Genomic DNA, 27,281 nt, shown 5'->3' on the forward strand with positions numbered 1-27,281 from the left:
GCTCCAATATAGTCTGTAGCCTCACTGTTGTAATAGACCATTCTGTTGTGACTTTCTTTTATATATATATGTTTTGTACCCCATATATAGCTAGTATATGGTATGGACTGGCAATAGAATATAGGGACTTATATAATACATACAACATACATATCATATTTGAGGATTATAATCAACCTATACTTTTACAGGCTCACATTAGCCACCTAAATATGAATCAATTGTGGGTCATTGTGCACAAATGTATATGTACATGTACTCAGGTATATATGTAGATATGCATACTGTATTGAGCTTTGTGTGTATGTATATTGTATATTGTATATTCTGTGTCCTTTATACCTTACTTATGGAATGTATCCTCCTTAACCCAGCATTTCCTGAAAAATCCAGTGCCTCGCTATATGCATTTGCTTTGTATCCACGCAGCTATATTATATGGCATTTAGATTGGTACTTAACAGATATATGGCTCTTTATATATACAGGCACAGGTTAATTTCTTATTTTGGTTTATGCTATCTTTGAGTTGTAAATATTCATAGCGTTTCTACTGTTCCTAGAATAAGCGAATTTGCTATATAACATGTTGTATTGTCTACCATTAACATATTTAACCTATTTTTGATTGCTGTAATATCTGTCAATTCACAGCTATCTTATTCTTGCAATGACTGTACAAATTTACTTGTTTTCATTTATATGCTTTTTACTAGCCACATCATATTTGTTCCTGTGATTCCATTATCCTAAATGTCAAATGAAGTTTATGCAGAGTTAACCTAGGTTTCACATAAAGTGCACCTAAAAAATTGTGAGTAAGGGGTTAATATGTGAGAGAGTGATTATATCCTCCCCCATCATTGACCAATAACTGTGCAAGCCTACTTAAACATGTCCACTTTTTAGTGTCAGCAGGTTTATGATTACGGCACTGCCGAAACTAGTCAAACCAGCCTGCATTTTTTTACCTTGTGCTGAGATGTTTTAAACTTTGAAAATAAAGATTAGATTTTTTACGCATTCAAGAACCATTGCTGCCTCATCTTTTGAATTTACTATTTACCTGGGACTACAAGGAGTCCTCTTTTGGCAGCTATTCTTATGGATCCTCACGCTCTAGCTATCATATAGTGGCTGAGACGGGTATAAGGAGTGAGCACCTTGTTTCCACTACAAGGCTTGGCTAACCTGCAACACCCCCCCCTTCTTTGAACGCCCCCGATGACGTCACACGCCGCACTACAGGAATCCGGAAGTTAATCAGCATACAGGAACGGAGAGGAGACAGCGTGTACAAGGGAACTGGCGGCTAAGCCAGAGTTTGTCCCCACGCTGGGAGTCTAGCCTCTGAGAAGTTCAAACGGCTGTCTACCGGGTATACCAGTGCAATCTATCGGCAGAAGGGTGAGTTCAGGATATCCCCTATTCCGCACAGTGGATGCCGTTGAAGAATTGGGGCTAAAGTTATTGCAAGTGTGGGGTGTGTTTTACGTATGCATTTACAGCTGGGCTCTATGTATCCCTTATTACCCACGACTATATTCACAGAACTCCTAGTGATTGTGGTCAAGTACCTGGGAACTGTTCTCTGTGTTTATCTATATTTAAAGATGTAATTCATCTATGTGCATTCTAATTTTGACTGACATGTCCCTTTAATTTTTTTAAATTTAAAGTTTTAACGATGTTTTTACTGTAAATATTTGACATTCCAATGTGCACATAGCAGAATATGTTTGAATTATTTTATATATATATATATATATATATATATATATATATATATATATATATATATATATATATATATATATATATATATATAAAAAAGTATAGATATATTTTGTACCAAAATACCATCAGATATATATAGAAATATGTATTTATGAATACATTGAACAAATTATTCTCTGTGAAGAACAATGGAATGTGAAATATTGATATTTTCATGTTGGGTTAGTGCACATGTCAATATGCGATTGGGTTTGCGCGAGAGTGGAGTGTTAGGATTTTTTTCTCCATTAACTTCTTTGGGGGAATACTTGTAATCTGGCCCATAGATTAGTAATGCAGAAAAGTACAGATGTAATGATTTAGAGAAGGGATGGCCAACTGGGTCTCATGTGGCCCTATCTACTAGTGTTTTGCAGCCCTTGAGAAAAAGAGAGCAGAACTTAGAATGTGTGCCAAAGTTTTTGGAAATAAAAATGTCTATGTTGGGACTTCTGGTGGGAGAGCAAACAAGGTGGCCACTCAAAAGCGCCCTCTGGAGGGGAGAACAGCAGACAATGGGTACACTGCAACAGAAATACATTGAGCTACATTACACGTGAACTGATACATTTGTATTGCTCTTGAGCACTAACTGCGCTCAAGGTAAATTCATAGCACTCTCATGTTATCTCTGGTATTACTAGTATAAATTAAAAATTGGAGATTAAATATTGTGATCGTGCTAACACGCTACAAAAGCCTTTTCTTTTTTTCCCTGAAGCGCTAACCCAAAGATGCACTAGGCCAAATGCGCAAAAGCTGAATACTTCAAATATCTATGTTTTTCACTTAGAAGAAAATATTATTTTTCTTTAGATATTATATATATCTCTATATTTTTTGGTAAATTATATAGCAATACCTATATATTAATATAAATATATAGATATATAGGGGCCTATCTCTTAAGCTCCGAACGGAGCTTGACGGCCCGTGTTTCTGGCGGGTCTTCAGACTCACCAGAAACACAAGTTATGGAGCAGCGGTCACAAAGACCGCTGCTCCATATCTCTGTCCGCCTGCTCTGAGCAGGCGGACAGGAATCACCACAATTCAACTCGATCGAGTACGATCGGGTAGATTGACACCCCCTGCTGGCGGACGATTGGCTGCAAGTCTGCAGGGGGTGGCGTTGCGCCAGTAGCTCACAAGCTTATCTAAGGAAAGCCTATTTATATTCAGGTCATCTTCTCAGGCCTGCAATTTCTTTGTCTGATGTTGCGGCTGCATCAACTTTTTGGTTGGAGAATTTAGTTCAACAAGAATTGGATTCTGACATATCTAGCATTATTCGCTTACTGCAATATGCTAATATTTTATTTGTGATGCTATTTTTGATATTATCAAAATTGATGTTAGATCCATGTTTTTAGCTATTTTAGCTAGAGGAGCTTTGTGGCTTAAATCTTGGAATGCTGATATGACATCTAAATCTAGATTACTATCTCTTTCTTTCCAAGGTAATAGTTTATTTGGTTCTCAGTTGGATTCTATTATTTCAACTGTTACAGGGGGAAAGGGAGTTTTTCTGCCTCAGGATAAAAAACCTAAGGGTAAATCTAAGGCTTCTAACTGTTTTCGTTCCTTTCGTCAGAATAAGGAACCAAAATCTAACCCTTCCTCCAAGGAATCTGTTTCCAATTTGAAGCCTTCCTCAAATTGGAATAAATCCAAGCCATTTAAGAAACAAAAATCAGCCCCTAAGTCTGCATGAAGGTGCGGCCCTCATTCCAGCTAAGCTGGTAGGGGGCAGATTAAGGTTTTTCAAGAATATTATGATAAATTCTGTCCAAAGTCAATGGATTCAGAGCATTGTCTCTCAAGGGTATCGAATAGGATTCAGAGTAAGATCTTCTGTGAGAAGATTTTTTCTCTCACGCATCCCAGCAACTCCAGTAAAAGCTCAGGCTTTCCTGAAGTGTGTTTCAGACTTGGAGTTTTCAGGGGTAATCATGCCGGTTCCTTTTCAGGAACAAGGTCTGGGGTTTTATTCAAATCTATTCATTGTCCCAAAGAAGGAAAATTCATTCAGACCAGTTCTGGATCTGAAAATTTTGAATCGTTATGTAAGAGTACCAACTTTCAAGATGGTGACTATAAGGACTATTCTGCCTTTTGTTCAGCGAGGACATTATATGTCTACAATAGACTTGCAGGATGCATACCTTCATATTCCAATTCATTCAGAACATTATCAGTCCCTGATATTCTCTTTTCTAGACAAGCATTACCAATTTGTTGCTCTTCAGTTTGGCCTAGCAACAGCTCCAAGAATCTTTTCAAAGGTTCTAGGTGCCCTACTCTCTGTAATCAGAGAACAGGGTATTGCAGTGTTTTCTTATTTGGACGATATCTTGGTACTAGCTCAGTCTTTACGTTCTGCAGAATCTCACACAAATCAACTAGTGTTGTTTCTTCGAAAACATGGTTGGAGGATCAATTTACCAAAAAGTTTCTTGATTCCTCAGACAAGGGTCACCTTTTTAGGTTTCCAGATAGATTCAGTGTCCATGACTCTGTCTCTAACAGACAAGAGACATTTGAAATTGGTTGCAGCCTGTCGGCACCTTCAGTCTCAGTCATTCCCTTTAGTGGCTATGTGCATGGAAGTTTTAGGCCTCATGACTGCAGCATCGGACGCAATTCCGTTTGCTCGTTTTAACATGAGACCTCTTCAGCTTTGTATGCTGAATCAATGGTGCAGGGATTATACAAAGATATCACAATTAATATCCTTAAATACCAATGTTCGAAACTCTCTGACGTGGTGGTTAAATCACCAGTGTTTAGTTCAAGGGGCTTCTTTTGTTTGCCCAACCTGGACTGTGATAACTACAGATGCAAGTCTTTCAGGTTGGGGAGCTGTTTGGGGATCTCTGACAGCACAAGGGGTTTGGAAATCTCAAGAGGCGAGATTACCAATCAATATTTTAGAACTCTGAGCAATTTTCAGAGCTCTTTAATTTTGGCCTCTGTTGAAGAGAGAACCGTTCATTTGCTTTCAAGACAAACAATATCACAACTGTGGCATATGTCAATCATCAAGGTGGGACTCTCAGTCTCCAAGCCATGAAAGAAGTATCTTGGTTACTTGCTTGGGCGGAATCCAGCTCCTGTCTAATCTCTGCTGTCCATATCCCAGGTGTAGACAATTGGGAGGCGGATTATCTCAGCCGTCAGCTTTACATCTGGGGGAGTGGTCTCTCCATCCAGATGTGTTTTCTCAGATAGTTCAGATGTGGGGTCATCCAGAGATAGATCTAATGGCCTCTCATCTAAACAAGAGACTTCCCAGATACCTGTCCAGGTCCAGGGATGCTCAGGCAGAAGCATTGGATGCATTGACACTTCCATGGTGTTATCAACCTGCTTACATCTTTCCGCCTCTAGTTCTTCCAAGAGTAAGCTCCGAAATCATCATGGAACAATCGTTTGTGTTGCTGGTAGCTCCACCATGGCCTCACAGGGTTTGGTATGCGGATCTTGTTTGGATGTCCAGTTTCCAACCTTGGCCACTTCCGTTAAGGCAGGACCTATTGTCTCAAGGTCCATTTTTCCATCAGGATCTCAAATCTTTAAATTTGAAGGTATGGAAATTGAACGCTTAGTGCTAAGTCATAGAGGTTTCTCTGACTCAGTGATTAATACTATGTTACAAGCTTGTAAATCTGTCTCTGGAAAGATTTATTATCGAGTTTGGAAGACTTACATTTCATGGTGTTCTTCTCATAAATTCTCTTGGCATTCTTTTAGAATTCCTAGAATTTTACAGTTTCTTCAGGATGGTTTGGATAAGGGTTTGTCTGCAAGTTCCTTGAAGGGACACATCTCTGCTCTTTCTGTTTTATTTCACAGAAAGATTGCTAAACTTCCTGATATTCACTGTTTTGTACAGGCTTTAGTTCGTATTAACCTGTTATTAAATCAATTTCTCCTCCTGGGAGTCTTAATTTGGTTTTGAAGACTTTACAGTCTCCTCCATTTGAGCCTATGCATTCTTTGGAAATTAAACTCCTTTCTTGGAAAGTGTTGTTCCTTTTGGCTATCTCTTCTGCTAGAAGAGTTTCTGAGCTAGCTGCTCTTTCTTGTGAGTCTCCTTTTCTGATTTTTCATCAGGATAAGGCAGTTTTGCGGACTTCATTTCAATTTTTACCTAAGGTTGTGAATTCTAACAACATTAGTAAAGAAATTGTTGTCCTTTCCTTGTGTCGTAATCCTAAGAATTCTTTGGAAAGATCCTTACATTCTTTGGATGTGGTAAGGGCTTTGAAATATTATGTTGAAGCTACTAAAGATTTCAGGAAGACTTCCAGTCTATTTGTTTTATTTTCTGGTTCTAGGAAAGGTCAGAAGGCTTCTGCTATTTCTTTGGCTTCTTGGTTAAAGCTTTTGATTCATCAAGCTTATTTGGAGTCGGGTATGACTCCGCCTCAGAGAATTACAGCTCATTCTACTTGGTCAGTCTCCACTTCGTGGGCTTTTAAGAATGAAGCTTCAGTTGATCAGATTTGCAAAGCGGCATCTTGGTCCTCTTTGCATACATTTACTAAATTCTACCGTTTTGATGTATTTGCTTCTTCAGAAGCAGTTTTTGGTAGAAAAGTTCTTCAGGCAACTGTTTCAGTTTGATTCTTCTGCTGATGTTTTAAGTTTTTCTTGTTATTTAAAGATTAAACTTATACTTTGGGTTGTGGATTAATTTTTCAGCGGAAAATGGCTGTTTTTATTTTTTATCTATCCCTCTCTAGTGACTCTTGCGTGGAGTTCCACATCTTGGGTATTGCTATCCCATATATCACTAGCTCATGGACTCTTGCCAATTACATGAAAGAAAACATAATTTATGTAAGAACTTACCTGATAAATTCATTTCTTTTCATATTGTCAAGAGTCCATGAGGCCCACCCTTTTTTATGGTGGTTATGATTTTTTGTATAAAGCACAATTATTTCCAAATTCCTTTGTTGATGCTTTTTACTCCTTTCTTTATCACCCCAGTACTTGGCTATTCGTTAAACTGAATTATGGGTGTGGTGAGGGGTGTATTTATAGGCATTCTGAGGTTTGGGAAACTTTGCCCCTCCTGGTAGGATTGTATATCCCATACGTCACTAGCTCATGGACTCTTGCCAATATGAAAGAAATGAATTTATCAGGTAAGTTCTTACATAAATTATGTTTTTCAGCTATTCCCAGTCCCTTAATTTTGTGCATTAATCTCTCATGTGGCACTGTATCAAACGCCTTTGCAAAATCTAAGTATATCACATCAACTGATTCCCCTTTATCTATATTTTTACTTACTTCCTCATAGAATCTAATCAGATTAGTTTGACATGATCTATTTCTCATAAAACCATGCTGATTAGAACTCATAATTATGTTTACACAAATATGATCATCAATATAATCCCTTATAATCCCTTGAAATATCTTCCCCACTATTGATGTCAGACTAACTGGTCTATAGCTTCCTGGATCATCCCTACTTCCCTTTTTGAAGAGTGGCACCACATCAGCTTTACGCCAATCCTTGGGTACCATGCCTGAGGATAATGAGTCTTGAAAAAGAGTAGAGGTTTGTCTATAACAGTGCTAAATTCCCTTAACACCCTTGGGTGTATTCCATCTGGGCCTGGAGTTTTATTTACCTTAATATTATCCAATTTGTTCCTGATATCCTCTATACATAACCCAATTAATGGTATGGGCTGGCATGTTCTATTTTGTTCCAAAGTATCATCCAATGGTTCCTCTCTTGTGTATACTGAAGAAAAAAACTGGTTTAGTATCTCAGCCTTCTCCCTGTCACTGTTAATCATGCTACCCTCCACACATTTTAATGTACCTATATTGACTTTCTTAGATTTTTTGCTATTTATGTACTTAACCCCTTAGTGACCGAGGACGTGCAGGGTACATCCGAAAAAAAAGGCAGTTAACGCCTGACGACGTACCCTGCACGTCCTCGACTAAAGTGAGTGCTGGAAGTGATCAAGATCGCTTCCAGACACTATTACAGTACCGCAGAGATGCCTCGATGTCCAGGCATCCCTGCAGTACTGTTCCAGAGTGCCGGGACCGGATTGATCACTCCCCCTTGAGTGATTACTTGCGGTTTTGCTCCAAGTGGAGCCCGGCAGTGCAGCAGAGCATCGGAAGCGATCGGACACGCTTCCGATGCTCTGCTAGTGTGCTAAGTGCCTCGGTGGGTCGAGGCACTTAGTTAGTATATAAAAAAATAAAAAATGTGTTAAAAAAAAAACGGTAATAAAATAAAAAAGCCCCTATATAGCCCCCCCCTCCCCCATGAGGCTTCCAAAATGGCGATGCCCAGTGCAGCATGGGGCCTCTGGGGGTGTCCCTAGCCTGCCTCATCATAGGGGCAAGCTAGGGTCACCCAATCTGAGCCTTCCCACAAAAAAAATAAATAATAATAAAATCTCCCATTTGTCTGATCAGGTCAATATTTGTAAATATTGACTCTGATCAGTGTGGATCTCCCTCCCTCTCCTTACTTGTGATTTTGTTGGAGAGAGAGAGAGACCTGTATTTTAGCAGAGAGAGATTTATTTCTTTTATTTGTTAAAAAATTTAAAATCCAAAGGCTCTTTTCAGAGCCATTAACCCCTAGCTTGCCAGTGATCACTATAAATCACTGGCAGTAGCACAGCTGCACTTTTTTTGCTGTCTGTGCATTTTTTTAGGGGTTAATTTTTGTTGTTGTATTTTTTTTAAAAAACCCAAAGGCTCCTTTCAGAGCCATTTAGCTAATTTAATTTAATTTAAAGACTATTTAACCCCTAGCTTGCCAGTGATCGCTATACATCACTTGCATTAGCATAGCTGTACTTTTTTGCTGTCTGTGCATTTTTTAGGGGTTAATTTTTGTTGTTGTAATTTTTTAAAAACCCAAACGCTCCTTTCAGAGCCATTTAGCTAATATAGGCCTAGATTTGGAGTTTGGCGGTAAAAGGGCTGTTAACGCTCCGCGGGCTTTTTTCTGGCCGCACCATAAAATTAACTCTGGTATCGAGAGTTCAAACAAATGCTGCGTTAGGCTCCAAAAAAGGAGCGTAGAGCATTTTCACCGCAAATGCAACTCTCGATACCAGCGGTGCTTACGGACGCGGCCAGCCTCAAAAACGTGCTCGTGCACGATTCCCCCATAGGAAACAATGGGACTGTTTGAGCTGAAAAAAAACCTAACACCTGCAAAAAAGCAGCGTTCAGCTCCTAACGCAGCCCCATTGTTTCCTATGGGGAAACACTTCCTACGTCTGCACCTAACACTCTAACATGTACCCCGAGTCTAAACACCCCTAACCTTACACTTATTAACCCCTAATCTGCTGCCCGCGCTATCGCTGACACCTGCATATTTTTTTTAACCCCTAATCTGCCGCTCCGTAAACCGCCGCAACCTACGTTATCCCTATGTACCCCTAATCTACTGCCCTAACATCGCCGACCCCTATATTATATTTATTAACCCCTAATCTGCCCCCCTCAACGTCGCCGACACCTGCCTACACTTATTAACCCCTAATCTGCCGAGCGGACCTGAGCGCTACTATAATAAAGTTATTAACCCCTAACCCGCCTCACTAACCCTATCATAAATAGTATTAACCCCTAATCTGCCCTCCCTAACATCGCCGACACCTACCTTCAATTATTAACCCCTAATCTGACGACCGGAGCTCACCGCTATTCTAATAAATTGATTAACCCCTAAAGCTAAGTCTAACCCTAACACTAACACCCCCCTAACTTAAATATAATTTACATCTAACGAAATTAATTAACTCTTATTAAATAAATGATTCCTATTTAAAGCTAAATACTTACCTGTAAAATAAATCCTAATATAGCTACAATATAAATTATAATTATATTATAACTATTTTAGGATTAATATTTATTTTACAGGCAACTTGGTATTTATTTTAACTAGGTACAATAGCTATTAAATAGTTAAGAACTATTTAATAGCTACCTAGTTAAAATAATAACAAATTTACCTGTAAAATAAATCCTAACCTAAGATATAATTAAACCTAACACTACCCTATCAATAAAATAATTAAATAAACTACCTACAATTACCTACAATTAACCTAACACTACACTATCAATAAATTAATTAAACACAATTGCTACAAATAAATACAATTAAATAAACTAGCTAAAGTACAAAAAATAAAAAAGAACTAAGTTACAAAAAATAAAAAAATATTTACAAACATAAGAAAAATATTACAACAATTTTAAACTAATTACACCTACTCTAAGCCCCCTAATAAAATAACAAAGCCCCCCAAAATAAAAAATTCCCTACCCTATTCTAAATTAAAAAAGTTACAAGCTCTTTTACCTTACCAGCCCTGAACAGGGCCCTTTGCGGGGCATGCCCCAAGAATTTCAGCTCTTTTGCCTGTAAAAGAATAAATACAATACCCCCCCCCCAACATTACAACCCACCACCCACATACCTCTAATCTAACCCAAACCCCCCTTAAATAAACCTAACACTAAGCCCCTGAAGATCTTCCTACCTTGTCTTCACCATACCAGGTTCACCGATCCGTCCTGGCTCCAACATCTTCATCCAACCCAAGCGGGGGTTGGCGATCCATCATCCGGTGCTGAAGAGGTCCAGAAGAGGCTCGAAAGTCTTCCTCCTATCCAGCAAGAAGAGGACATCCGGACCGGCAAACATCTTCTCCAAGCGGCATCTTCGATCTTCTTCCATCCGGTGCGGAGCGAGTCCATCTTGAAGCAGGCGACGCGGATCCATCCTCTTCTTCCGTTGTCTCCCGACTAATGATGGTTCCTTTAAGGGACGTCATCCAAGATGGCGTCCCTCGAATTCCGATTGGCTGATAGGATTCTATCAGCCAATCGGAATTAAGGTAGGAATTTTCTGATTGGCTGATGGAATCAGCCAATCAGAATCAAGTTCAATCCGATTGGCTGATCCAATCAGCCAATCAGATTGAGCTCGCATTCTATTGGCTGATCGGAACAGCCAATAGAATGCGAGCTCAATCTGATTGGCTGATTGGATCAGCCAATCGGATTGAACTTGATTCTGATTGGCTGATTCCATCAGCCAATCAGAAAATTCCTACCTTAATTCCGATTGGCTGATAGAATCCTATCAGCCAATCGGAATTCGAGGGACGCCATCTTGGATGACGTCCCTTAAAGGAACCGTCATTAGTCGGGAGACAACGGAAGAAGAGGATGGATCCGCGTCGCCTGCTTCAAGATGGACCCGCTCCGCACCGGATGGAAGAAGATCGAAGATGCCGCTTGGAGAAGATGTTTGCCGGTCCGGATGTCCTCTTCTTGCCGGATAGGAGGAAGACTTTGGAGCCTCTTCTGGACCTCTTCAGCACCGGATGATGGATCGCCAACCCCCGCTTGGGTTGGATGAAGATCTTGGAGCCAGGACGGATCGGTGAACCTGGTATGGTGAAGACAAGGTAGGAAGATCTTCAGGGGCTTAGTGTTAGGTTTATTTAAGGGGGGTTTGGGTTAGATTAGGGGTATGTGGGTGGTGGGTTGTAATGTTGGGGGGGGGGTATTGTATTTATTCTTTTACAGGCAAAAGAGCTGAAATTCTTGGGGCATGCCCCGCAAAGGGCCCTGTTCAGGGCTGGTAAGGTAAAAGAGCTTGTAACTTTTTTAATTTAGAATAGGGTAGGGAATTTTTTATTTTGGGGGGCTTTGTTATTTTATTAGGGGGCTTAGAGTAGGTGTAATTAGTTTAAAATTGTTGTAATATTTTTCTTATGTTTGTAAATATTTTTTTATTTTTTGTAACTTAGTTCTTTTTTATTTTTTGTACTTTAGCTAGTTTATTTAATTGTATGTATTTGTAGCAATTGTGTTTAATTAATTTATTGATAGTGTAGTGTTAGGTTAATTGTAGGTAATTGTAGGTAGTTTATTTAATTATTTTATTGATAGGGTAGTGTTAGGTTTAATTATATCTTAGGTTAGGATTTATTTTACAGGTAAATTTGTTATTATTTTAACTAGGTAGCTATTAAATAGTTCTTAGCTATTTAATAGCTATTGTACCTAGTTAAAATAAATACCAAGTTGCCTGTAAAATAAATATTAATCCTAAAATAGCTATAATATAATTATAATTTATATTGTAGCTATATTAGGATTTATTTTACAGGTAAGTATTTAGCTTTAAATAGGAATCATTTATTTAATAAGAGTTAATTAATTTCGTTAGATGTAAATTATATTTAAGTTAGGGGGGTGTTAGTGTTAGGGTTAGACTTAGCTTTAGGGGTTAATCAATTTATTAGAATAGCGGTGAGCTCCGGTCGTCAGATTAGGGGTTAATAATTGAAGGTAGGTGTCGGCGATGTTAGGGAGGGCAGATTAGGGGTTAATACTATTTATGATAGGGTTAGTGAGGCGGGTTAGGGGTTAATAACTTTATTATAGTAGCGCTCAGGTCCGCTCGGCAGATTAGGGGTTAATAAGTGTAGGCAGGTGTCGGCGACGTTGAGGGGGCAGATTAGGGGTTAATAAATATAATATAGGGGTCGGCGGTGTTAGGGGCAGCAGATTAGGGGTACATAAGGATAACGTAGGTGGCGGCACTTTGCGGTCGGAAGATTAGGGGTTAATTATTTTAAGTAGCTGGCGGCGACGTTGTGGGGGGCAGGTTAGGGGTTAATAAATATAATACAGGGGTCGGCGGTGTTGTGGGCAGCAGATTAGGGGTACATAAGTATAACGTAGGTGGCGGTCGGCAGATTAGGGGTTAAAAATTTTAATCGAGTGGCGGCGATGTGGGGGGACCTCGGTTTAGGGGTACATAGGTAGTTTATGGGTGTTAGTGTACTTTAGGGTACAGTAGTTAAGAGCTTTATGAACCGGCGTTAGCCAGAAAGCTCTTAAAGGGCCACTAAACCCAAAATCTTTCTTTCATGATTCAGATAGAGAATAGAAATTTAAACAACATTACAATTTACTTCCATTATTTATTTTGCTTCATTTTTTAGATATCCTTAGTTGAAGAAAAAGCAATGCACATGGTGAGCCAATCACACAAGGCTTCTATGTGCAGCAACCAATCAGCAGCTAGTGAGCATATCTAGATATGCTTTCCATCAAAGGATATCAAGAGAATAAAACAAATTAGATAATATAAGTAAATTAGAAAGATGTTTAAAATTGCATTCTCTTTCTAAATCATAAAAGAAAAAATGTGGGTGGAATGTCCCTTTAACTCCTGCTATTTTCAGGCGGCTGGAATTTTGTCGTTAGAGCTCTAACGCTCACTTCAGAAACGACTCTAAATACCGGCGTTAGAAAGATCCCATTGAAAAGATAGGATACGCAAATGGCGTAGGGGGATCTGCGGTATGGAAAAGTCGCGGCTGAAAAGTGAGCGTTAGACCCTTTAATCACTGACTCCAAATACCAGCGGGCGGCCAAAACCAGCGTTAGGAGCCTCTAACGCTGGTTTTGACGGCTACCGCCGAACTCCAAATCTAGGCCATAATTTAATTTAAATAGTATTTAACCCCTAGCTTGCCAGTGATCGCTATAAATCACAGGCATTAGCATAGCTGTACTTTTTTGTTGTCTGTGCATTTTTTTAGGGGTTAATTTTTGTTGTTGTAATTTTTAAAAAACCTAAAGGCTCCTTTCAGAGCCATTTAGCTAATTTAATTTAATTTAAAGAGTATTTAACCCCTAGCTTGCCAGTGATCGCTATAAATCACTGGCATTAGCATAGCTGTACTTTTTTGCTGTCTGTGCATTTTTTTAGGGCTTAATTTTTGTTGTTGTAATTTTTTAAAAACCCAAAGGCTCCTTTCAGAGCCATTTAGCTAATTTAATTTAATTTAAAGAGTATTTAACCCCTAGCTTGCCAGTGATCGCTATAAATCACTGGCATTAGCATAGCTGTACTTTTTTGCTGTCTGTGCATTTTTGTAGGGGTTAATTTTTGTTGTTGTAATTTTTTAAAAACCCAAAGGCTCCTTTCAGAGCCATTTAGCTAATTTAATTTAATTTAAAGAGTATTTAACCCCTAGCTTGCCAGTGATCGCTATAAATCACTGGCATTAGCATAGCTGTACTTTTTTTTAAAAAAAACCAAAGGCCATTTAGTTAATTAATTAATTTTGTTTTTTTGTGACGGATACAATAATGTCAAAGAAAACATATAGTGCTGAGGAGGCATATGCCATCCTTGCGTCAGAGTCAGATGCCTCTATGTCTGACTCAGACCCCAATTTTGACCCTGCCATATGCTCAGACACATCATTAGATGCAGTCTCAACTGATAGTGATGTATCTGTGGCTGCTAGCCCCCCTGCCAGCCCCCCTGCTAGCCCCCCTGCCAGCCCCCCTGCTAGAAGGAGGCGTGTTGCTGCCATTGCCGCTGAAGAGTGGGTAACGCCTCATCTCCAGAGGCCAGATATCCCACCCTTCACAGCAAATGCTGGCATAAATATAGATGTGGCAGGTTTTAGCCCCCAACAGTTTCTGGAGGTGTTTCTGGGTGATGATGTATTGGGGAACATTGTCGCCCAAACTAATTTATATGCCCATCAGTACCATGCTGCAAAGCCTGAAACATATTTGGCAAAGCAGCAATTGGCCCCCATCAATGTGCCAGAATTTAAAAAATTCTTGGCATTGACTATGCTGATGGGCATCATAAAGAAACCCTCCGTTCGCTCCTACTGGAGCAGTAGCCCCATCTGCTCTACCCCCATTTTCTCCCAGAGTATGTCGAGGCAGAGGTATGAAATGATTCTTCATTTCATGCACTTCAGCGACAACAGCCTGTGCTCCCCTAGGGAGCATCCCCAATTTGACAGGCTGTATAAAATCCGCCCCCTGATTACCCACTTTTCTGCCAGGTTTGCAGAGGCTTATACACCTGGAAGGAATATATGCGTTGATGAATCCCTGATGAAGTATAAGGGAAGGCTGGGATTCAAGCAGTATATTCCTTCCAAGCGCTCCAGGTATGGGGTAAAGGTGTATAAGCTCTGTGAGAGCGAGACTGGGTATACTCAGGCCTTCCGGGTGTATGAGGGAAAGGATAGCCACCTTGACCCTCCAGGTTGCCCAGAACATATGGGAACCACTGGCAAGATTGTCTGGGACCTGATATTACCCCTAATGAACAAAGGGTATCACTTGTACTTAGACAATTTTTATACAAGTGTCCTTTTGTTCAAGCTACTGTATTGCTTTGATACAGTAGCTTGCGGTACTATTAAAAAGAACCACACAGGTTTCCCAGGACAACTTGTACGCACCCGGCTGCAAAGGGGGGAGACGTCAGCTCTGCGCCAAGAGGAGCTGTTGGCATTTAAGTACAGAGACAAGAAGGGTGTATACCTTCTTACCACCATCCACACAGAGAGGACAGTGGCGGTCTCTGTACGTGGCAGAGCTGAGATCATAAGGAAGCCAGTGTGCATCAAGTCTTATAACCGGCATATGGGTGGGGTTGATCTGGCAGATCAGCTGCTGCAGCCCTACCTAATTATGCGGAAGACAAGGGCCTGGTACAAAAAGGTTGCAATTTACCTAATGCAGATTGCAACCTACAACACTTTTTTGTTGTTCAAAAAAGCAAACCCCGGAATGAAACAGACTTTTTTACAATTTCAGCTCCAGATCATTTTGGGGATTTTGTACCATGATGCACCTGCTCCCCGGGCGGTGATGGGAGAGAGCAGAGTTGGGGCTACTCATTTTATTTTTAAAATCCCCCCTACTGCCGCAAAGCAGAGACCACAAAAAAAATGCAGAGTCTGTACCAAGAGGGGGCAGAGAAGGGACACTGTATATCACTGTTCTGATTGCCCTGGACAGCCTGGACTCTGCATTGGGAACTGCTTCAAGCGGTACCATACAATGGTCTATTTTTAAAAAATAAATACATTTGCTGTTATTTTTTTTTATGTTTACTGTTAAATTTTTTGTTGTTATTTTTTTACTTTTAATGTGCCAGATTTTTACATTTCACTAATATATATTTTTTTCTAAAATGGGGCTGTTCTTTTTTTTTTTTTACAAAAACCCCTGTCAAACCTATGCATGGGGGACATAGGTGTTCTCAAGGTGCCTTGCAGAAAACAACCTGTAGTATTTTTTTTGCACTAACTTACAACAGTCTCTCCTAAATCATAGTCAAAAAGCAATGTGTCCAACATGCGTTTGTGATGACTACCTAAAAGTTTGACAAAGACTTGTGGTTGAATTAGTGCATGGAAAGTGTTAAAATACCAGCATTTGAAATACCCTAGGGTGTCTATTTTTCAAAAATATATGGTTTGATGGGGGTAATTTACATTGGCCGGCTTCAGAAATGTCCCAAATAGGACATGGGTGCATGATGACAGATGTGAAAATTCCAAGTTGAAAAACTGGAATGCGCCCCCTAAAATTAAGGCCTTTTAGCCCCCAGAGAACCCGACACACCTATACATGGGTGGTATCACTGTACTCAGAAGATGTTTTTGAACACATATTGAGGTGTTTTTGGTCAGTAACATATAACAGGAACTGAGAATCCATGCCTAAAGTACAATGCGTGTGAAAAATAACACACCAAAATGACTACCCAAAAGTTTGACAAAGACTGGTGGTTGAATTAGTGCATGCAAAGTGTTAAAATACCAGCATTTGAAATACCCTAGGGCAGGGGTGTCCAAACTTTGCTCTCCAGAGGTTTTGGAACTACATTTCCGATGATGCTCAGCCAGCATTTTATCTAGCTGAGCATCATGGGAAATGTAGTTCCAAAACCTCTGGAGAGCAACGTTTGGACACCCCTGCCCTAGGGTGTCTACTTTTTAAAAATATATGGTTTGATGGGGGTAATTTGCATTGTCCGGCTTCAGAAATGTCCCAAATAGGACATGGGTGCATGATGACAGATGTGAAAATTCCAAGTTAAAAAACTGGAATGCCCCCCTAAAAATAAGGCCTTTTAGCCCCCAGAGAACCCAACAGACCTACACATGGGTGGTATCACTGTACTCAGGAGATGCTGCTGAAGACATATTGGGGTGTTATTTGGCAGTAACCCTTAACGTTCTCAGTAAATGTATTCTTGAATTGCTATTTTGTCAAAAAATCATAGTCAAAAAGCAATGTGTGTGTAAAAATGAAAATTGAAAAATTGCCACCATACACTTTCTCCAATTTTTTTGGCTAAAACGGTTGCTTCAAAGGCATCAAAGCACACCATATACAATACCTTGGGGTGTCAACATTTCAAAAATATACACGTTCATGGCAATAAATAAAAGTGGGGTTTACAATAGGCCCCAAACTAAAGATAGGCCTATCAGAAGAAATACTCTCACTTAATAACTAAAATCACAAGTCATAAAATTGTAACATAACCTTCCCAAAATCCTGGCAAACCTATGCATGGGGGACATAGGTGTACTCAGGGTGCCTAGCAGAAAACAACCTGAAGTATTTTTTTGCACTAACTTACAACAGTCTCTCCTAAATCATAGTCAAAAAGCAATGTGTGTGTAAAAATGAAAATTTAAAAAATGCCACCATACACTTTCTCCAATTTTTTTGGCTAAAACAGTTACTTCAAATGTATCAAAGCACACCATATACAATACCTTGGGGTGTCAACATTTCAAAAATATGCACATTCATGGAAACAAATAAATTGGGGTATGTTAAAATACCCCCAAAAAGACAATAGGCAAAGAAAATATGTTAAATGTGAAAAGAAAATCACAAACGCATGTTGGACATTTGGCATTACACCCCCCGAACAAGCCAAGAAACTTATGCATAGGTAGTATCACTGTACTCAGGAGATGTTGGTGAACACATATTGGGGTCTTCTTTGGCAGTAACACATAACAGGAGCTGAGAATTCATGTCTAAAGTACAATGTGTGTGAAAAATAACACACACAAAATGACTGCCCAATAGTTTGACAAAGACTGGTGGTTGAATTAGTGCATGGAAAGTGTTAAAATACCAGCATTTGAAATACCCTAGGGTGTCTACTTTTCAAAAATATATGGTTTGATGGGGGTAAATTACATTGGCCGGCTTCAGAAATGTCCTACATAGGACATGGGTGCATGGGATGTGAAAATTCCAAGTTGAAAAACTGGAATGCGCCCCCTAAAATTAAGGCCTTTTAGCCCCCAGAAAACCCAACACACCTATACATGGGTGGTATCACTGTGCTCAGGAGATGTTGTTGAATACATATTGAGGTGTTTTCTGGCAGTAACACATAACAGGGACTGAGAATATATGCCTAAAGTACAATGTGTGTGAAAAATAACACCAAAAAAATGACTACCCAAAAGTTTGACAAAGACTAGTGGTTGAAATAGTGCATGGAAAGTGTTAAAATAACAGCATTTTAAATACCCTAGGGTGTCTACTTTTCAAAAATATATGGTTTGATGGGGGTAATTTACATTGGCCGGCTTCAGAAATGTCCCAAATAGGACATGGGTGCATGATGACAGATATGAAAATTCCAAGTTGAAAAACTGGAATGCGCCCCCTAAAAATAAGGCCTTTTAGCCCCCAGAGAACCCAACAGACCTATACATGGGTGGTATCACTGTACTCAGGAGATGTTGTTGAATACATATTGAGGGTTTTTTTGGCAGTAACACATAACAGGAACTGAGAATCCATGCCTAAAGTACAATGCGTGTGAAAAATAACACACCAAAATGACTACCCAAAAGTTTGACAAAGACTGGTGGTTGAATTAGTGCATGCAAAGTGTTAAAATACCAGCATTTGAAATACCCTAGGGCAGGGGTGTCCAAACTTTGCTCTCCAGAGGTTTTGGAACTACATTTCCGATGATGCTCAGCCAGCATTTTATCTAGCTGAGCATCATGGGAAATGTAGTTCCAAAACCTCTGGAGAGCAACGTTTGGACACCCCTGCCCTAGGGTGTCTACTTTTTAAAAATATATGGTTTGATGGGGGTAATTTGCATTGTCCGGCTTCAGAAATGTCCCAAATAGGACATGGGTGCATGATGACAGATGTGAAAATTCCAAGTTAAAAAACTGGAATGCCCCCCTAAAAATAAGGCCTTTTAGCCCCCAGAGAACCCAACAGACCTACACATGGGTGGTATCACTGTACTCAGGAGATGCTGATGAAGACATATTGGGGTGTTATTTGGCAGTAACCCTTAACGTTCTCAGTAAATGTATTCTTGAATTGCTATTTTGTCAAAAAATCACCACTTTTTTTTTTTTTCAAACTTTGGCATAGATTGGTGGTAAAATAGTTGCATGGAAAGAGTCAAAATACCTCATGTTTAATACCTTAGGTTGTGTTCTTTTAAAAAATATATATATGTGAAGGGTTAATCAGGGATTCCTGACAGATATCAGTGTTCCAATGTAACTATCGCTAATTTTTTTTAAAAAAATTTGGAAATAGCAAAGTGCTACTTGTACTTATTGCCCTATAACTTGCAAAAAAAGCAAAGAACATGTAAACATTGAGTATTTCTAAACTCAGGACAAAATTTAGAAACTATTTAGCATGGGAGTTTTTTGGTAGTTGTTGAAGTGTAGGAGATTTTGAGGGTCAAAGTTAGAAAAAGTGTGTTTTTTTCAATTTTTTTCCTCATATTTTATAAAATTTTTTATAGTAAATTATAAGATATGATGAAAATAATGGTATCTTTAGAAAGTCCATTTAATGGCGAGAAAAACGGTATATAATATGTGTGGGTACAGTAAATGAATAAGAGGAAAATTACAGCTAAACACAAACACCACAGAAATGTAAAAATAGCCGTGGTCCCAAACGGACAGAAAATGGAAAAGTGCTGCGGTCATTAAGGGGTTAAAGTGATGGTAAAGTCATCTGTTGTGCAATACATAATCCTTTTTCTTTTACCATAACTAGCACATCGATGTGCTTATATAAATAAAAAACCCTTTATTCACGCTGTAATGCCGATTTTATTTCCCTCTCCGTACAGTGTTTCAAACAGCCTCTCTATATTTTTTCACCGGTGCAGCTTTGATTGACAACGCTTTTAGCCAATCATCAGCTCACCATGCGCCCTATGTGAAATATGTACCGCACGCTCCCGACATTTACACCAAGTCTTTGCTACTTACTGCGCATGCGCACTTCTTACGCTAACTGCGCATTGCTCTATGAGAATACTCAGCTCCTGGTTTTAGCCGATCGGTGCGTAGTGTCATATAGCAAAGCGCAGTTAGCCTAAGAAGTGCGCATGCGCAGTAAGTAGCAAAGACTTGGTGTAAATGTCGGGAGCATGCGGTACATATTTCACATAGGGCGCATGGTGAGCGGATGATTGGCTAAAAGCGTTGTCAATCAAAGCTGCACCGGTGAAAAAATATAGAGAGGCTGTTTGAAACACTGTGCGGAGAGGGAAATAAAATCGGCATTACAGCGTGAATAAAGGGTTTTTTATTTATATAAGCACATCGATGTGCTAGTTATGGTAAAAGAAAAAGGATTATGTATTGCACAACAGATGACTTTACCATCACTTTAAATAATCTTTTAGGGTTAGATTTAGAATCCTTTGCAATTAATTTTTCATTTTCAATTTTGGATCATTTGATTGCTTTTTTGCATGCTTTGTTACATTCCTTATAAATATGCAATTTTGAGTCTTCCATTAGTTAAATATTTATATTTGCTGTGCTACGTAGTCTCTGACGGCATCAGAACGAGCATCCCATAGCGTGCACTGGTATTACAAAGTGGAGCACAAATATCGATTTTATGAAAGCGATATTGAGCTCTCCACTTGTAATCTGGCCCTAAATACATTAATGGGTAAGAACCCCCCCCCCCCTAAAAAAAACAAACAAATAAAAACATTGTATAAAACACATATTATGCGAGTAACATGTATTAGCAAATGTTTTGTATACCTGTATTTTACTGACAAAATTCTTATTGCTGCCAAACCCGTTGGTCTCCTCACTAAGCACAGTGTATAAGGTTGTTCTACCTGGGTAGAACAATCATGGCGGCCCGCATGCGCAGTTTTAATTGTTTGTGACCCACACTTGTGCAAATCTCTTCAGAATTGTATGGTGTCTGTCAGTGCATCATCACCCCAGCGCTAGATTCAGATGTCACAAATTATCTGCTCATGTGATCATTAGGAATCACAAAGATGGCTGCTGAGAGTTTTGAGGACTAGTGTGCATGCAATTCCAATTTCTAACAATTGCACATGTGATGTTTCCCTAGATCCAAGAATAGGAATATGCAAAATAAGTGGGTGCAGCAAGTTCAAGATTGGATGGTTCAAGGTAATACATTTAAACTAGATTTTTCACTATTTAGAAGTTTTGTTTTCTACTTAAAGGGACAGTCTACACCAGAATTTTTATTGTTTTAAAAGATAGATAATCCCTTTATTACCCATTTCCCAGTTGTGCATAACCAACACAGTTATAATAATATACTTTTAACCTCTGTGATTATCTTGTATCTAAGCCTCTGCAAACTGCCCCTTTTTCAGTTCTTTTGACAGACTTGCAGTTTATCCAATCAGTGCCTGCTCCCAGATTACTTCACGTGCACGAGCACAGTGTTATCTATATGAAATACGTGAACTAACACCCTCTAGTGGTGAAAAACTGTTAAAATGCAATCTGAAAGAGGTGGGCTTCAAGGTCTAAGAAATTAGCATATGAACCTCCTAGGTTAAGCTTTCAACTAAGAATACCAAGAGAACAAAGCAAAATTGGTGATAAAAGTAAATTGGAAAATTGTTTAAAATGACATGCTCTATCTGAATCATGAAAGTTTATTTTGGCCTAGACTGTCCCTTTAAAGTAGGTATATTTTATTAGATTCATAGCTCTAATTATTATAATGTATTTTATTCCAGCGCACTTAGAAAAAGATTTCTAACCTTTAGGTAATTTAAAATATGTAATTGTTTGATTAAATTTATGCATACAAATTATATTTTCGTGAGCATTTTCAGGACACTACATGAAAGCAAAAAAAAAGCAAAGAAAAGACAAACAAAAAAAATAATACATTGTTGTCTACATAACAAGGTAAACAGCAATAATTGTTGCTATGTTAAATCAAAATGCATTGATAAAGGAATCTTTTGTGAGTTAAAATTTAAATACATTCCAAACACATTTTTCAATCAAAACAATAAAACACAGAACCCCCCTTCATTTGAACTAAAACAACATAACTTTCCATATACACATAGCGTATGCGCACTAATCTTTCAAACACACTTTTATTACTAAAATGTATTTTTAATTAATTCACTAGGTGGCTTGAGAACTGCAACACTGTGTATCGAACCCTATTGAAGTCTTCTGAGGGCCACTTTGCAGAGCATTTTCCACAACTCATTGAATGTGGCTACAAAAGCAGCACCACGGCCTATTTTTTTTTTTCTTCATGGTAGCTCTACAATATAAAACAATGTTTAATGCAGTCAGAGTTTTGCAGTGCAAACAATAGAATGATTAGCTCCTTTTTATACTCACAGATAATTTTTCTTTACTCAACTAACTTGTAACTCAGGAGCAATATTTCTTTTTTAAATGTTTGAGAATACCCTGTAGCAACATAGCATTTTCATCATTCTTAAAACATAGACCCCATGTCTACCTGGGAGCTTTTTGCATAGACATTGGAGTCACCCACTGTTGGTCTCTTCATGGTGGATATAAGTGGGTTGTTCACCACACAGAGAACCTAAAGTATTACCCCTCGGATTATCTGTACTTAAGGGAGCTAATAATGAACTATTAGAGCTTTTACTGAATCAATTGAAATACTGAGAATAGGGTTACTTAAGGTACTGTAAGAATATTTTTATATAGCTCTAGTTTCCAAAGACATTTTAGCTGGACATAAAATTTACCTAAGCAGAAAACCTGTAACCATAAAAGTGTTTACTTACTGAACACCTTGAATAGTACAGTTGATCTGCTATGTGGTTGTGAGTTTAAGTCCTTGTAAGTTGTAATATCAAGGCCAGATAGTACATATATAGAATGATCCTCTGGCAGAGGTGGTGAAACTACCTTGAATATTTGATAATAAATATTAACTTTCTAAACTGTTGACTTTTATTTTAAGAATCTGTTTGATTTTTCTATTGTTCTTATTTTATATTAAGATAGCCACTAAATATACTTCATCACAACTTTTCTAAAAATGGGTTAAGTCTATAAAGACCAGCACTGCTCAAGCTAGGGGCCACTTCCAGCCCATCAAGGTTTTTTTGTTTGCGGCCCTCAGTGTTGAGCATTAAACAGACAGGACAACATGTAAGGAAAACAGTAATTCATTACTGAAAAAGTAATACCACAACTTTAAGTGCCTGATTCGCTAAAGCTCTCTGGTTTGTTGAGATTTTATATTTCTATATCTAGCGCCTCATGGTGTGGTAATCACAAACAAATGTGAAACAATGTAGAGAAAGTAGGTAAACAGGTACTCACAAACAAGGTGGCACTCTTATTATGAGAAGTGCATACGAGCAGGCTGACCTTTATACAGCAGTCAGTGCGCTGGAAGGACGAATCTTGTTGATAACAAGCCAAACTGCTGAAAGGACAGATCTTGTTAGTAACAAACCAAACCGCTGGGCCCTCACAGCCGAATACTGCTCTCCTGCAGCAAGCGTATGATAAAAGGTGATATTCCAAGCAGGGAGAAAGGGAGTAAAAAACAACGCTTGTCGGCGCTGCACTGGGAGGAGCGAAAACCAGACAAATGTAATCTGTAGAGCTCCTGTGTATCGGACCAATACTTCTCAGAAATTCATATATATATGAAAAGAGTCCAAGAGTGGTCTAAGAAAAGTATTTATTTGAGCTATACAACGCGTTTCTCGGCCGTTAAGCTCTTGGCCGTTTCATCAGGTAGTATATAGGTTTAGCCTTTCTTGGGGCTTTAAAAACACTTACATGGAATGTGATTGGACGAGTGTTCCACCAATCCTGGTGTTACAATATAGCGGATACAAAATATACAAAGCAAAGCGTAACAGTTGATTTGTTAATAGGTAACTAAATGAATAACTATATTAAGACTATATTACGCTCTGAAGCATATGCAATTTGACAATATCAAAAACGTAGTGTATATTTTTATGCCGAACAAAGAGACATAGAAAAAAGTTTTCAACCAAAATGCGGAACTAATAGAAATTTAAAAATATAAAACACTGGTAGTATAATAGAACAACAATGAGTAAAATACATGATTCTAAAATAATTTAAAAGTTATAAAAATGAGTTCTAAAAATAACTATGACTTAACTTGATCTTGGTAGCATATATCATTAAAAATACTAGCAAAATAGTAATGAATATATAAAAAACACCAACATTGGGTATAAAAATGGACAGGAGGAACTAACCTACCAAAAAAGACATAAGAGAGCAAATGATGAGAGAATGATAATGTTATGTGTATGAGATTACATATATTTGTGATGTCTGAACCAAAACACAGATATGAAACGATGTTAGTTAAAGGCAGCTAAGTCTAAATTGGAATTCAAACCTGATGGAAAAAGGGTATTCTATTTGTGTATCCAGAATGTCTCACATTGTCCTAGTTTAATAATTCTATTATAATCTGTAGAAGGCGGAATGTAATCTATAGGATAGAATTTGAAGATTTTGTGGTTGCGGTTTAGTAAGGCAGTGTTCTGGGACGCTATGTTTGATGTTTTTCTTTTTACAATTTTTACAATTCCGCCAATGTTCACCCCAATGTACCCTAGCTTTTCTAGAGGTACGCCCCACATACTGAACCCCACAAACACATTCTAATACATAGACAATGAAACTGGAATTACAGTTGAAGAATTTGGAGATCGGAAAATTTTCTCCAGTAGAAAAAGATGTAAAGGTTTTTTTTGTGATTGTTAAAGTTTTTATGTTTTACTTTTTTACTGGCAGCTAGCTTACCCCTAAGGGTTGGAGCCCTGGTGTAGACAATCCTTGGGTATTTTCCTACTAAAGTCTTGAGAACAGGGTCTTTAAGAATTATATGCCAATGCTTGTTTTGGATATGTCATATTTGTTTGAAATTGCTTTTGTATTGAGTAATGAACATGGGATCGATAGAACCTGGATAATCTTCACTTTTTTACTATTGTCATTTTTTTTGTCGTTTTTATTGTTTGTGTTGTTTCTATTTAGAAGTATATTTCTGTCTAAAAGTCTTGCTTTATTTAAACAATGATTTAATAGATCTTTAGGATATCCTTTGTCTAAAAATCTCTCATAAATAATGTGGCTCTGTGAGTCAAAGGTCTCAAGGTCTGTACAGTTGCGTCTAATTCGTTCGAATTGGCTGTAAGGTATATTTGCCAGCCAGCTTTTGTGATGATTGCTAGTATAATTTAGATAGCTGATGCCATCAACTTTTTTGAAAAAAGTTTTAGAACGAAGATTGCCTTCACAATCCCAACTGAGTGTGAGATCTAAATAATCTATGGAATTTTCATGAGTGATGGCCGTGAAAGAAAGTCCCAGATCATTCTGATTAAGAGAGGAGACAAATTCCAGGGCAGCAGATCTTTCGCCTTTCCAAATAAAAATAAGATCATTCTTGTATCGGCCATAAAACACCAGATTCGCCCTAGCTGGCGAGTTATAAATGTAAATCTCCTCAAAAATGCCCATAAACAAATTAGCAAAGCTAAGAGTGAATCTGGTGCCCATGACCGTACCTTTAATCTGTAAATAAAAAGCATCCTAGTACATAAAATAGTTGTGTTGTAACATGTATTCTATGCATTCTAAAATGTACTTTTTATTTACAGATTAAAGGTACGGCCATGGGCACCAGATTCACTCCTAGCTTTGCTAATTTGTTTATGGGCATTTTTGAGGAGATTTACATCTATAACTCCCCAGCTAGGGCGAATCTAGAGTCACATTATTTATGAGAGATTTTTAGACAAAGGATATCCTAAAGATCTATTAAATCATTGTTTAAATAAAGCAAGACTTTTAGACAGAAATATACTTCTAAATAGAAACAACACAAACAATAAAAACGACAATAGTATAAAAAGTGAAGATTATCCAGGTTCTATCAATCCCATGTTCATTACCCAATACAACAGCAATTTCAAACAAATACGACATATCCTAAACAAGCATTGACATATCATTCTTAAAGACCCTGTTCTCAAGACTTTAGTAGGAAAATACCCATGGATTGTCTACACCAGGGCTCCAACCCTTAGGGGTAAGCTAGCTTCCAGTAAAAAAGTAAAACATAAAAACTTTAACAATCACAATAAAAACAAAAGATCTACTACATTCCTCAGTCAGATAGGAATCTTCAAATTTGGCAGAAGGGGTTGTAATACATGTAAACATATTACTTCTGGTAAAAAAAAACCTTTACATCTTTTTCCACTGGAGAAAATTTTCCGATCTCCAAATTCTTCAACTGTAATTCCAGTTTCATTGTCTATGTATTAGAATGTGTTTGTGGGGTTCAGTATGTGGGGCATACCTCTAGAAAAGCTAGGGTACGTTGGGGTGAAAATTGGCGGAATTGTAAAAATTGCAAAAAGAAAAACATCAAACATAGCGTCCCAGAACACTGCCGTACTAAACATAACGGCAACCACGAAATCTTCAAATTCTATCCTATAGATTACATTCTGCCTTCTACAGATTATAATAGAATTATTAAACTCATACAACATGAGACATTCTGGATACACAAATTGAATACCCTTTTTCCATCAGGTTTGAATTCCAATTTAGACTTAGCTGCCTTTAACTAACATCGTTTCATATCTGTGTTTTGGTTCAGACATCACATATATATGTAATCACATACACATAACATTATCATCGTACGAAGAGGATGGCTCCGCGTTGGATGGATTCCGGTTGATTGAAGATTAAAGATGCCGCTTGAATGAAGACATCTGCCGCTTGGAGGACCTCTTCTGCCCCGATCGGATGAAGACTTTTGCCGCTCCGGATGTCCACTTCTGGCCCATTGGTGCCTGGCTGGGTGAACATGGCTCCAGGTAGGGTGATCTTCAGGGGGGGTAGTGTTAGGTTTTTTTAAGGGGGGATCGGGTGGGTTTTAGAGTAGGGGTATGTGGGTGGTGGGTTGTAATGTTGGGGGGGTTGTATTTTTATTTACAGGTAAAAGAGCTGATTACTTTGAGGCAATGCCCCGCAAAAAGCCCTTTTAAGGGCTGGTAAAAGAGCTGATTACTTTTTAAATTTAGGATAGGGTAGTGCATTTTATTACTTTGGGGGGCTTTTTTATTTTATTAGGGGGCTTAGATTAGGTGTAATTAGTTTAAACTTCTTGTAATTCTTTTTTATTTTTTGTAATTTAGTGTTGGGTTTTTTGTACTATAGTTTAGTTTATTTAATTGTATTTTAGTTTAGATAATTGTAGGTAATTTATTTAATTAATTTATTGATAGT

The 27,281-nt window shown here is 38.3% G+C and overlaps 1 long non-coding RNA gene across 1 annotated transcript in view; it reads left to right on the top strand.

Annotated features, from left to right (window-relative positions):
- The first annotated feature begins 958 nt into the window (after nt 1-958).
- Nucleotides 959-27,281, top strand: part of LOC128652889 (uncharacterized) — a 41,738-nt gene continuing 15,415 nt past the window's right edge. The window contains exons 1-2 of the long non-coding RNA XR_008401312.1: nt 959-1,407; nt 21,061-21,122. This is a non-coding gene — a long non-coding RNA (uncharacterized LOC128652889). The remainder of the gene's footprint in view (nt 1,408-21,060; nt 21,123-27,281) is intronic.

Source organism: Bombina bombina, chromosome 3, assembly GCF_027579735.1.
Source record: "Bombina bombina isolate aBomBom1 chromosome 3, aBomBom1.pri, whole genome shotgun sequence".
Lineage (NCBI taxonomy): Eukaryota > Metazoa > Chordata > Amphibia > Anura > Bombinatoridae > Bombina > Bombina bombina.